Genomic DNA, 14,982 nt, shown 5'->3' on the forward strand with positions numbered 1-14,982 from the left:
GAGCAGCGAAACTGAAGTATAAAAGCATAGGCCACTCCTCACAGGGCTGTTTTCCAATTCTTTTTGGCATACTTCTCTCATTAACTTTCTAGAAACTCATCAGAAATAGCTGAAAGCGCACTGACTCTTTGCCGAAAGCGCCACTGTTGAAATCTCAGCTATATTGAGATTTCAGCTAGAATCCTGTGTTGAGCCATTTCTTTTTAAACAAGCAATTTTTTACTCACTCTGACTTGCTTTTTTTTTTTTTTTTTTTTTCTTTTCATTTTCCTGAAGTCTAAACACATCAGTGTGGAACCAATATTTGATTAGGGTATTGCTGACAGAATTTAACCATCGATGAATACCAATAAATCGCTTGTTTTTCTCTCTGAGAGATCTGATTTCTCTCTGGGCCACACTTTGATTTGAGATATTTCTTTGGTTGCTCTTGTTTACAGGATGTTTGATTGCAGTCCCATGCTGGATCACTTTCTGAAGGTTCAGGATGTCTGATTCTTAATTCCCAGTTTTTTTTTTTTTAATGAGCTGAATCTATAATTGGAGCTGTGAAAAGGCAGTTTTGTTCAGTAAAGCCCCTATGACTCACTCCTTTTTAGACTTTAATTCAGACATCTTTTTGCTCCTTTACACACCTCTGGACACCTGCTTATATGTTTTGCTACTTTAGGATAGTGTTATACATTAAAACCAGGGTTTATTAACAACGCTTGTCAATACACATCGCCTAAGAACCATCGGTTTCATTAGCGAGGCTGGATTTCTCATTGTCCAACACATACAGTAGGTTCCAGGTGTCCTCTCATAGATGCACCACTCTCTGCAACACAAAGAAGTCTGAAATGTCACCAAACACATTAAAGCCACCAATTCTGCTGCATTAAGTTGCACCGCCAGACCATTTATCCATGGGAAAACTGATCATTGACATTTCATGTCATAGTTCTGATTCAAATCCCTGGTGGATACCGAACAATGCCACCTTATTGATATGTATGAAGCAATTGCGCTGTATAGGTCCTGTTTATAATAAGACTTAATAAGACTAGTAGCACTTTAGAAAAGCAAGTTTCAATACAGAGCAAAAATAAACTTCAAGTGATTTAGTTTTAGTTTCTGGATTGGACACATAAATATGAGCACCATGTTAAGTGTTAATACTGGGAATTTGCTTTGTCGAGAGACCTGTAATAAATATGGATAATCAGGCTGATATACAGTATATATTACTCTCTCTGCTTTTTCTGTGGTAATTTCAGAAAAGGAGACAACCCTGCAAAAACAAGGTTTTGTATACTGTAGATTTTTTTTGTGGCAAAAGCTCTACTATACATACTGTATATTGTATAAAGTTTTATTACAAGAATGAGTTTGACTATAGAGTTTGATTATCGAGTCATTGGTTCTAATACACTTATTTGAAGGGGGATATATATATATATATATATATATATATATATATATATATATATATATATATATCTCAAGCCTTTGTTTGTTTTAATCTTGATTATTATGGCTCATTGAAATGAGATAATGAAAAAATCCAGTATCTCAAAAATATTAGAATAAAGAAATTATAATACAGCAGTGTCGACCTGAGAAGAGCTCTAATCAGCTAATTAACTCAAAACACCTTTTTACTAAAAACACCATTCCTCAGTGGTCCAAAGTCCTCTTTTCAGATGAAAGTAAATTGTGCATTTCATTTGGAAATCAAGGTTCCAGAGTCTGGAGGAAGAGTGGAGAGGAACAGAATCCAAGCTGCTTGAAGTCCAGCGTGAAGTTTCCACAGTCAGTGATGATTTGGGGGGCCATGTCATCTGCTGGTGTTGGTCCACAGTGTTTTCTCAAATCGAGAGTCAATGCAGCATCTACCAGGAGATTTTAGAGAACTTCATGCTTCCATCTGCTGACAAGCTTTATAGAGATGCTGATTTCCTTTTCCAGCAGGACTTGGCACCTGCCCACAGTGCCAAACATATAAGTAACTGGTTTACTGACCATGGTATTACTGCGCTTGATTGGCCAACCAACTCGCCTGACCTGAACCCCATAGAGAATCTATGAGAGACACCAGACCCAACAATACAGACGAGCTGAAGGCCGCTATCAAAGCAACCTGGGCTTCCAGAACACCTCAGCAGTGCCACAGGCTGATTACCTCCATGCCACACCGCATTGATGCAGTAATTCGAGCAAAAGGATTAAAGCCCTGATCCAAGTACTGAGTGCATAAATTAACATAGTTTTCAGATGCTCGATATTTCTGTATTACAAATTCTTTATTCTAATATTTTAATACTGGATTTTTGATTTCCATGTGCTGTAATCATCAAGATTAAAACAAAAAAGGCTTGAAATATTTCACTTTATGTGTAATGAATCTAGAATATTTGAAAGTTCCACTTTTTGAATTAAATTACAGGAAAAAAAAAACTTTTCCATGATATTCAAATTTTTTGAGATGCACCTGTGTGTATATATATGTATATATTTATATACAACCCCAATTCTGAAAATGCTGGGACAGTATGGAAAATGCTTATGAAAAGAGGAGTGATTTGTAAATGCAATTTGACTTGTTTGATTTAAACAAAAAAACATATAAAGACAAGGTATTTGATGTTTTTCCTAATTAACTGCATAGTGTTTTGAAGATAAACGTTTACTTTGAAATTGATGCATGCAACATGTTCCAAAAAGGTTGGGACAGGGGCAGTTTAGGACTAATAGCGATGTGACAGGTTGAAATAAGAAGGTGATGTGAAACAGGTGAGGCAATCATCTAATCATAGTATATAAGGAGCCTCCAAAAAAGGCCTAGTCCTTCAAGAGCAAGGATGGGTCGAGGCTCGCCAATCTGCCAACAGATGCATCAGCGAATAATCCAACACTTTGAGAACAATATTCCCCAAAGACAAATCAGTAGGATTTTGGGCATTTCACCTTCTACAGTGCACAATGTAATTAAAACATTCAAGGAATCCTGTCAAATCTTGGTACATAAAGGGCAAGAGTAAAAATCACTTCTGAATGTGTGTGATCTCACCATTCGCCGCTGCATCCACGGTTGCAAGTTAAGGCTTTACTATACAAAGCAGAAGCCCTACATCAACAGTGTCCAGAAGCGCTGCTAACTTCTCTGGGCTCGGTCTCATCTGAGATGGACAGTAGCACAGTGGAATCGTGTTTTGTGGTCCGATGAGTCAACATTTAACATAGTTTTTGGACAAAACAGCCGTCATGTTCGCAGAGCCAAAGAGGAAAAGGACCATCCAAGCTGTTATCAGCATCAGGTCCAAAAGCCAGCATCTGTCATGGTATGGGGGTGTGTCAGTGCCCATGTTATGGGTAACTTGCACATCTGTGAGGGCATCATTAATTCAGAAAGATATGTATACATTTTGGAGCAACATATGCTGCCATCCAGAGCAGGACAACGCCAAACCACATTCTGTCTGGATTAAAAGCGCATGGTTGTGTAAGCAGAGGTGCTAGCATGGCGTCCCTGCAGTCCTGAACTGTCTCTGATCCACAATGTGTGGCGCATTACGAAGCGCAAAATAAGGCAACGATGGCCCTGTACAGTAATCAACACTTTCTGACCAACAAATTTGACCATTGTGGTATCATTTAGAATCACTCATTAAAGACAGTTAATGATTCAGCTTTGTATTAGAGACAGACCACTCCGAGTCCACGGGAAACATACTAGCTCTTTATCGATCTTGTGTCCCTGCTCCCATCCCATCTGTTTTCATAAACATGACATTTACTGTCACCTGGTCCTATATCCATTTTGCTATTGCTGACTCATGCTCAGCTGCAGCTTGTTGTCTCTGGTTACGCATTCATCCTGTGGTGAGAACTAGAAATAGTGCGCTAGTGATCCCTCCGTGATGTTGAATCATTGTGGCATTCTGGATTGCTTGTGTACAAACTCAGTGCACATTGGATAGATGATGTCATGAAGGGTGCACTGCCTAAGGAGAAGAGGTGCTTGCTATTTAGGACAAACCCCGGTTGCTCAGCTCACAACTCTGGCATGACGTCATGATTTGCTGCATTATCCATTGTTGTGGCTGCATTGGACACACACACACACACACACACAATGCACAGACACAACAGTTGACCTTGTTGCAGGATTTTCACTTTGTTTAGGATCACTGAACCATGCTGAAGGGCATGTTACAAATTAAGACAACACAGTTCTGACTGAAGGTGGGAATTCAGGCAGATTCGACTGAAATACAAAAAACAGTCAGGCAAAGAAACATTATGCACCGTCACACATAATGAAGTTTTAGATGCAAGAGTGGGATGCAATGTGTGTGTGTGTGTGTGTGTGTTCTGTGGGAGAATTATTTTCTTATGAGCAATGCAGTAGGCCTATTATCTGGGAGAAAAAAGACCAACATATTAATGCAACAGATGTTTCGTAATCATCGTTAGTAGCCAGTAGTCATTTGCCTTTTTTTTTTTTACATTTTTTTTTTTTTACCAATGTGACCTTGTCTTATTTACTGCATACGAGTCAACTTACCATACATAAACATAGTAAATCATCATCTTGTTCTATCCTGATCTAATAAATGCATGCACCATGAATGCCATAAAATACAGTAAACGATATAAATACAATAAATCATGAATCCTGATTTCCATAACCCTGGCAATTCAGCCTTACATAACAGCTCAGCTCATTTACTTGGATATCTCACTAACTCAAATCTGAATCCAAATGGATTTAAGGGGATGTTGCTAATCAAGGTACCTCCTAGTCACCATTGAAAACAATGCTGCTAAGAGTGAGTTGTTTATAATGAGGTTTGGTGGCTCTGCTGTTCCTCAGTGTCCTTGCCGCAGCTGCTGCTAAGTTATTTGAGTGATGAGGTGTGTCGGTGCCTGTAGGATTCCCCAGGGGACAAAAGGAGGTTAGTGGGATAAGGAAATGATTCCTACAGCTACTGCAGACCACAGCTGTTCTAACACATACACATACACATACAAATACAGCTGGTTGCATGTAGGGGATCACACTGCTGAGAATAAATCATCTGGTAACTACTACAAGCAAACAGTTTTGGGGAAAACACTTGAGTTGATTCCTTTGGCTTCAGTATGTTAAATTCTTCAATGAGTCTGGCTTATATACTGTACTTGTACCCCTGCTCATTCATGCAATTATCCAGTCATGTGACAGGTATTTGGACTGTTGTGTGGTTGTTGGTGCCAGATGGGTTGGTTTGAGTATATCAGGATGTCCTTGGATTTTCACACAGAACAATCTACAGAGTTTACATAGAATGGTGTGGATAACAAAAAACATCCAGTGAGTGGAATTTCTGTCGTGGAAAATGCCTTGTTAATATTTATTGCTCTTTATTCCACACTAAAACTGTGTCCTGGTCGGTGCTGCACTGTCCTTTACTGTGCCTTTTGTCCTGTTTTAGTAATTACTGTATGACCATCGGGAGAGCGGGGAGTTTTCCCGGTTGGCCGATGCTAGGGGGCCAATGCATGTTGAGGTATAAAAAACAAATCAATATAATAATATGTATTTTTTTCATTAAAACCAGCCAACTATGAACAAAAAAATATTTCAAACATGATACAAATATCACAAATGTTTAATTTTGAAAACAAACATTACCCCTTCGCTCCCTAAACATTCTTCATTTTTGAATGTTTCGCATGCCACCGCGGCAACATCATGACTTACAGACGATAGAGCGCAAAAAGAGAAAGGGCGGTACAGAAAAATTGCGAATGAAAAAGCTGAAAAGTCTGCAGAAAGATGCCTCAAAATGTAAAAATCACATAATACAAAAATCACTGACCTTTTGTTCACAACAAAACCTCAAAACGGTTCAGTGTCGTCAAGTGTTCCCGCTCAGGAGCTGGAGGCAGGTGAGACAGAGACTGAGCCTTCGGGAATGTTACCAGATGATGAGGCAGCAGGGCCCAGCAGCAGCAGTCCTAGTCAAATGCAATTTGTGCAAAAGCATACTGATTCTGAAAGTGATTCAGAGCCGGCTGTGAGGAAAGAAGATGAAGATTCCACATTTTCCTATTTTGCACGGCCTCGTCCAGGTGAGCTAGAATTGCTTTTTCAACATCATCCATGCCAAACATCTTTACACACCATACTCAGAAAAGTCTTCTTTTTTTCCGCAAAGATGGGACTAACAGAAAATGGCTTTCTTACTGTGAAAAAAAAAATTGATCTCATTGACACAAGGTACAAATCATGCAAGAACTACACCTTGTGTTGCTATCGAGCTCTCCTGAAATACAACCTATTCATAGATGCGTATAATGTCATTGGGCTTGCACACAAATATGTCCTTTCTCTGCCAGTCACCCAAGTGGCATGTGATAGGAGTTTTTCAATTCTTAAGTTTAAAAAAAACAGACTTAGGAGTACACTGTCACCGGATAATCTGGAGGCGTTTATGTTAATGTCAACGGAAAAGGATATTCTCTCCAGGATATCTCTTAGGTATTTAAAAAAAATATTGAAATAGGTCATCAGTTATATGAATCAATTTTTGGAGCTTAAATATGTCTAGTGGGGTGCATGAGTCTCCCAATCCGACTCTGTCTGTGTAGTCTTAGTTAGTCCTGTATAGTCTCACTGTGTTGTTTTGTATGTAGCGCCCTGATGCTGGAAGATCTTTGATTCATTTCACTGTGTACTGTATCAGCTGTATATATGGTTGAAATGACAATAAAGCCACTTGACTTGACTTAACTTAATGAGCAAGGTCAGAGTAGAATGGCCAGATTGATTTGAGTTGACAGAAAGGCTATGGAAATTCAAATAACCACTCTTTACAACCATGTTGATCAGAAAAGCATCTCAGCATGCACAAAACATAAAACCTTGAGGTGGATAGGCTACAACAGCAGAAGACTGCATTGGGTTCCACTTCTACCAGCCAAGAACAGGAATCTGAGGACAGAGTGGGCACAGGCTCAATGAAACTGAACACTTGGTGATGTTTTTCCAATATTCTTGGTGAGGTGCTAACATTTTGGGTGTGTGCCTTGAATGAAACTCTACATGGAGGGGGCTTAATTTGTTTACATTTCCAAACAGCTAGTTTTAGTTTCATCAAAATAGACATTACTGTAAATTAGGACAGATAGAATTACTATGCGCATACAGTATGTAGCGAAGTAAGATATTTTCTTAATACTTTCTCAGAAATTTTGATCAGTCTACATGAGAACCACTCAAATCTAATAGAATTCTCTGATCTTCTGCAGACACAAAAACACAAAACCCACAATCTCTTTCCCCTTCTCACGTTCCTACATTGTCTCTCACACAGACACATATAATCATTCGTTTTGCTTAATTAGTTTTTGCACTTGGATGAAAGCTGGTCCACTGGGCTTTTGTTACAGGGTCAATTATGGGCGAGAAGAAGCTGAAGGCTTTAAAAGCAAATAAGAAATGTAATTCCCCCCATGCTAAATAAAGGGGGGGGGGGACTCTGATTATTCCAAACGGATGTAATTATGAGTGAATGTGTCTCTCGGCTGGGAGAGCTCTATAATATGTAGGCTCATAATGCATGGCAGTTCCTGGCATTCAGAATGAAAATATGTTGCACACAATTTTTTAATGACATTGGGCAACTATTCATCAAAGGGTGTGTGCAGCACTGGGAACTTGCATGGTTACTCGGAGGCAAACACTGTGAAGAGTTTTCCAAGGTTCTCTTTAAAACTAGTGTTCTTGTGATGCCTTTGAACAAATGTCCAAAGTCTAAAATCAAAGGCTACATCCATTATCGAAGCTTAATTTGACTAGTGTATCACTAAATAGGAATAGACTTTGGTTCTTCAGATTTGGTGGTGAAGTGAGTAACATTGCTGATACGCAACTCCAGGGTCCTTGGTTTGATCTGGAGCTTGGCAAACTGTCTTTCTATGTTCTCCTACAGGTTTTCTCCAACTTCCTCTGACGTCCCAAAAACATGTCAGTAGGTGAAATAACTACTCTAAATTGTCTTGTGATTAGCAGGGTGTAGGATCAAGAGTGTATTCCTGCTTTGAGCCCAGTGTTCCCAGGATAGGTTCTGGAACTGCTGCAACCCTGACCCTTATTGAAGACAAATGAATGAATATCCTAATATCTCTTCTCACGTGAAGAAAGGTATAGGGTCAGAGAGTAGGGTTGCTCCAGGAGCAGTTAGGTTGTGTCATATTAGGGGCCAAGACATGGCAGATCAGGACAGTTTCTTTTGTACCCCTCTATGTGCAGGCTCACTCATGTCATTCTCTTCCACCCACCAAGCACCAGACATCCATGGACATTGTATTTTGGGCTAAATCTGTGTCATGGCCTTTATTTAGCCCAAAAATAGTTGTTGAAAATTGGGCTCTGTTTAGTCTGTCTCATTTGGTCCAATGGATGGACGTCAACGTCCTGAAAAAGATGATTTTTCACCTTTCACTTTTCAAACAAATCTCATCATTGTTGAGACATTGGCAAAGCTTTCTTTTCAATGAGTTTTTGCTGGGTGGACAATGATATAAACTCAAGACTCCTAGTCTTGGTTGAACTGTGGCCGCTCCATAAACTCCATTTTAAACCAGCCACCTAAAGTTAACATCTACTGTCCTTCTCAGACCTAACTAAGTTTATGCAATACATTTTAAATTGTAGCCCTATGCATATTTCACATGCTTTCTCCTAGCAGTCTTGGTGTTATTTTAGGCTGCGACAAATGTGTCCGATTGATAAGCAGGTTTCAAATTCGGTTTCCAAAGAAAGTTTGGATAATCATGTGACAGTCAGTCAGGTGTGTAATAATTTCCAAGTGGATTGCTGTGGCAAAATTTGGCAACACATCAGAGACTGAGAAGAAACTGTAGAGGGAAAAAAATAGGTGCTGGAAACACCAGAGGATGCTGAGAGCAGAGTGTAAATTTAAACCTAAAAAAGGCTCTCCAGAAGCTTGCTAATTAAAGCTGGTGAGAAGTTGACTGTGACAGGCTGAATTTAGCATTGACACCTTACTGTGGAGCAGATATAGCGATAGAAAGGGGAAATTTGGAGCCTGAAACACTGTTTCTGAGTATGCACAATAATTTAGCAGTTGACCTTTTCAAGTGGTTGAGCTTTGGTCCACTGACAACGTTGCAGATCTATATTAGATTTTAAGTGATAAAATCTTTCTACAAAGGAAGAGCTCTGATGAAAAATAAGATTCCCAATCGACTAGGCCAGATATTTCAAGCATGTCCAAAATTTTTGTTTTTTTTAGATGTAGCTTGATGGCAAAGTTCACAACACTTGCCTGCATACGATATGCAGCTAATCGAAACTATTTGCACTCATCACTCAGTATGTTTACATGGACAACAATAATCTGATATTAACCCGATTAAGACGATACTCTGATTAAGAAACTAGCATGTAAACAGCGATTATTGATGACCTTAATCCAACTAAAGTCATACTCGAAGTAAACACAAATGGAATTAAGACGTGTGGAGAACTCCTGTTTAAGTCGCATTATCGACATGTATTACAGACATGTACACACCTTAATCACGCTATTAACGTCATGTGGGAGTTTTCACTGCATTTTGCGACAGGACACGTACACACACGGCAGTGCTCAACCATTTGATGGCAAACAAGAGAGCACAGCTGCGTCCCAAACCACGTACTTACCTACTATATAGTAGGCGAAATATATGTATTTTGGCTACTATACTGTAGGTAAGTACGAGGTTTTAGATGCAGCCCACGGCTTCAAGCAGTCGTCTATTAGCACGTATAGCATGTCAAATAATTAACTGCACTTGTAGCTTTCATAAAATTATAAATGAAACACCCCAAACTATATACGGTACCATAACGAAGACGAACTGACTACGTTTACATGGATAACAATAATCTAGTTATTGACCTTATTCTGAGTAAGACAATATTGTGATTAAGGTGTTTACATGAGTCGCTTTTAGAATACAGTACGGTATAGGTACCGTATACAGTTTTGGGTGTTTCATTTTTAATTTTACGAAAGAATCAAGTGCAGTTAATTATTTGTCATGCTGTACATGCAAATAGACGACTGCTTGAAGCCGTGGGCTGCGTCCGAAACCGTGTACTTACTTACTATATAGTAGCCGATATACATGTATTTCACCTACTATATAGTAGATAAATATGCCGTTTCGGACGCAACCGTGCTCTCTTGTTTGCCGTCAAACGGTTGAGCACAGCCGTGTGTGTACATGTCCTGTCGCAAAATGTGGTGAGAACTCCCACACGACGTTAATAGTGTGATTAAGGTGTTTACATGTCTGTAATGAACTTCGATAATGCGTCTAAAACAGGAATACTCCACATGTCTTACTTAGATTTGTGTTTACTTCGAGTATGACTTTAGTTGGATTAAGGTAATAAAAAATTGCTGTCTACATGATAGTTTCTTAATCAGAGTAGTGTCTTAATCGGGTTAATATCAGATTATTGCGTAAACGTACTAATTGACTAGGCCTTGCTTTCAGTGACTAGGCCGGCCTCACCAGGCCACTCCTCCTCCAACATCTAATCTGATCTGGAATACATCAGCTCCTTGGATCAATACATTTCTGTAGGAATTAGATATCATTTAAGACACCACAAAATATTTCTCCTATGAGACACAGTCATAAAATGGAAAAAAAAAAATCAGATAAAATATCACATGTATTGTGTGAGAATCCATTATAACACACTATGCTGGTTGTCTTTCTAGTTGGATAAGGCTGCTGAGCTGTGATAAAGAACTGTGGAATTTTCGAACTCACCTTGAGCTATATTACTGCATTCACTGAGCACTGTGAGCAGTGATGCATTTCTATGCGTCACTGCTTTCCACAGTAAATGAACCCTAAATTACACTCACTCCACATTCTCAGGTTTATCAGCACAGGTAATTGAAGCTAGCAAATCTAAGTATGGCTCTTACACTGAAAGGCTATACTTTGGGTTTAAAAATATTCGTTAAGTACAGTATAATAATAATTTATTTTATACTACTGTACAATTCTATTGAATTCTTGAATCTGATTTGCTTAGAAGATGTTTAATTTTCTAAAACAACATGGTTCTGACAGTAGTTCCGGCTGTAAAGCAATTCGGAGGTTTACAGTATATTAATGCACTGGGTCTAATGCATTATTGTTTCTATAGCAACAGCTAATACACAGGGACTTGTATGGTGTATGAGCTACATAATCTAATAATAATAATAATAATAATAATAATAATAAACAGATTTTGTTATTTAACCAAAGAAAACATTAAATCATTGATATGGTGAAGCTTTCTGTAAGTAGATGTAGTAGATGTAGATTTAGGAAAGGAGTCTCCAGTGTCAGTCAGCAAGTTCTCCACAAACGGGAACATTTTCACAAGAGGGCTTTTGTGAGTTAATACGACAAGCTGTTTTTTGTTTGTTTGTTTATTTTATTGAGGGAATAACTGTTTATAGCTAGTGTAATGTAAGTGATGTCACTATAAATTGTTAAAAGTACTACATCCATCCATTTTCCATACTGCTTATCCTACACAGGGTCATGGGGGAGCCTGGAGCCTCTCCCACTCAGGGCGCAAGGCGGAGAACAAGTCTCAGGCTTTTCTTATGATAACAGGGCTGTAACCGAGTGTGGAAAAAATTAAAAAGGCAAAATGTATTGCAACAAAAATCTCAATAGACCAGGCCAGAACATCATAAATATAGCAAAAAAAAAAGAAAAAAAAAGGAAGCCCCAGTCCCCCTCAGCAATTAGAGGTTGGTCCGGTGGTCCGTCCCACATAACCCGATGAAAAATACAAAATATCAAATATAACATAAAGTAGAAATAAAAAAAAATGGAAAGAAGGAATCAGCAAGAGAGGTAACAAATGTAGGAGAGAACATGATCAGATAATCTTCCAATTGCAGCATTTTGTTTTTTTTTCTACAAAACAGTACAAAAATCCAACTCACCTACCAGTTTTGGGAGGTGGGAGGAAATTGGAGAACTCTGAGGAAACCCACACAGAGACAGAAGAACATGTGTAACTTTATAGGCAGTAACCTGAGCTCAAACCGATTGAACCAGGGACCCTGGAGCTGTGAGACAGTAACATTACCCTTCTGCACCACCATGCTGCACCAATGTGTATACAAGCTTTTCTCACATGGAGACTTTTACTCATAATGTTCTTATATGTTACATCCTCAACATCATAACAATGTCCACATTTCATTATGCGCTTCATTCATAAGCTTTTGTCATTAGCTCAATAACCAAATCGTAATATCCGGTGTCTTCCAGAGAAGAATAGGTTCTGTCTATTTGATGTTATGCAGAGCAAATCTATAAGATAGAAAGATCTCTGAAATATACTTTGTGGAGTCAAGCTGCTCAGTGATTGCTAACCCAAGGTCACCGGAAGACCTTGTTGGTATTAATGACAAGAGCCAAGCTTAGTGATGATGGCGTTTTGGACAGAGTGACCAGGAAAACATAAAGCTCTGTTGTCAGAACTTTGATTTGAAGGTCTCAAGGACAGGTAGAGTTGAATATTGTCACCATAGCAATGATAAAGGAAGCCATGAGAATGAATGACTGATGCTACATTATAATGGGGTCATGTTCCCGAAGGTTCCACATGAAAAGTCCACACGTGATATTTATGTGAGGCATAGATCCTTGAGGGATAGCAGTCATCAATCACTGTGACTTGGAGTCCTCAAATTGCCATAATCCCTTGTAGGATATTCTTAAGAGTTATGGGGTGATTTGTCTGAGTGCAATTCCTGTGATGCCAGTTGTAGAGTAATGGTTTACAGCACCAACAAACTGAACACAGATCCAGCGGTATGAGAATTGAAGACTTGCTGTCTAAGCTCTTGCAGATTGTAAGGTGCCCACAACCAGGGGAAGCTGGTATATTTGGGTTGGTAGGGCATAGCCTTCAATGTCTTGTTCTTAAGGTGGATTATTTTGGACTGGTGTGGAACCCAAAACAACACCATTATCAAAGGTTGTAAGAAAAATAAACAGACTAGTATGAAGAAGTGAAGCTAGGGCTGATTTCTTTCCTGCCCAGATTATAGATTCAAGCAGCCTATCTGCAGTGTTGCCAAGAGAGCAAAACTGGCCATGCTGTCTGGGTGAGAGGGATGGAATACTCTAACTCCCCTGTGAATCACAGTGACATTAGCCCATCATGGGTGTCTGTGAGCTCATGTATGCAAAAGACGGTAGGTAGCGCTTTCCTCTGAGTGTCTAATGCTGCTCTGTAATGGAATAGTTTGAAAAGATGTGGTTGGCTGGCTTCACATGTCTTGGAGCAAGCATGTGTCAGCCCTCACCCTCCCTGGTTGGTAGCTGTCATACGACAAGGAAGGGCTTGCGGGTGTGAACAGGCAGGTCAACACATTGGGGAGAAAATAGATAAAATTCAAAAATAAAATTTAGTAGCATGGTAATAACTGAGATATTAAAAAAATAATAATATAGCTTTTCCAAAGACAAGTTTTTGGACTGGCAGAGGAAACCCCCGAAGCATGAGAAGAACATGCAAACGCCGCACACACACAGGGTGGGGTCAGGATTCAAACCCCCAACCCAAGAGGTGTGAGGCAGATGTGCTGACCACTAAGCCACTAAGCGTGCGGAATAACAGCATCATGCTACTACAACTACAGAGGAGTATCTACTAGTGTACTAGTCAAATATCCATTACCATGTTTGTCAAAGTTTATGAGCATGAAATATCCATATGGCAATGTATGTTTGTTTGTAGCCTACATACACTAGAATTATAAATACTGTCAACATCCAGAAATTTAAGTACCAGTATAAGAATGAACATAAAAGTAGGTAGGTTGTTATCTTCTCCTTCTTCTTTAAAATAAATAAATAAATTGTTGTTGATTAGCTATCTGGTTAAGTAACAAGGGTGCTAGCATTAAGAGCTGAGTATTTTCTGTGGAATGAATGTGATGAGGCAATGACTTATCAAAATACCTAACTGTTTCCACAGAGCATGATAGCCGACCTCAGGTATTTATCCTAGCTTTTCTTCATTTTGACAAAGTAGCATAATTGAAAAGAAAACAAACACATAGAAGCTTCACTGTAGTTAGCCACTTTTTCTTAGCAGCTCGTAGTGTAGCTTAATACCTGTTGGCTACAGCCGACTCAGCTAGCGAAAAAGGGGTGGGTATGTTGTGCTGTGTACAAGGGAAGGCTTATTCGGTGTATGCAACAAGGGGAACTATCTGCTAATTCTGAAAAGCAGGCCAAAAATGAGATGCCGCTCAAAATGTCCAATATTACTATGCTAGATGCGACTATTGCTGCATGTATTATGTGTTACATACATACTGTATTTTACAAAAGGTATTCTGACAAAACCATCCTCAAGTATGTATACATCATTGCAGCAGTTCTACATTACATGTCCAACTTTGACTTTTCTTTCATTCATTCATTTTCAGTAAGTGTAAAATAAGTAAGTTTTGTCCTGGTCAGGGTCACAGTGGATTTGGAGTCTGTCCCAGGAATACACCCTTATTGGGACTAGGGATGTCATAAGAACCGATACTACGGTACCAAGTCGGTACCAACATTCTTAAAACGTGACGGTACTTGTTTTTCTGCAGTAGTGTTGGTACTGCTGGTAATGAAGCTACCGTTGTTGCAATTCTTCCGGAAGTGAATGGGGCAGCAAATACGCACAAGAGTTTTAGTCGGTCCACAAGTGGTCAAGAAGAAGAAGAACGCCTACGAGCACACGGGAAAAACTACAGAAGATGGCGACAATTTTAGCATCAATCCGACTCCTTGAGAGGCAAAGAGAGGAAAGGTAGCATCGGCTGCCAGTGTGCAACCAATGCTATCGTTCATTTCAAACAAAGCGAGGAAACACCTGGAATTTGGAGAAACACCTGAAAGTTGGTCCTATAT

The sequence above is a fragment of the Ictalurus furcatus genome, chromosome 20 (genome assembly GCF_023375685.1).
Source record: "Ictalurus furcatus strain D&B chromosome 20, Billie_1.0, whole genome shotgun sequence".
In the NCBI taxonomy this organism is placed as follows: Eukaryota; Metazoa; Chordata; class Actinopteri; order Siluriformes; family Ictaluridae; genus Ictalurus; species Ictalurus furcatus.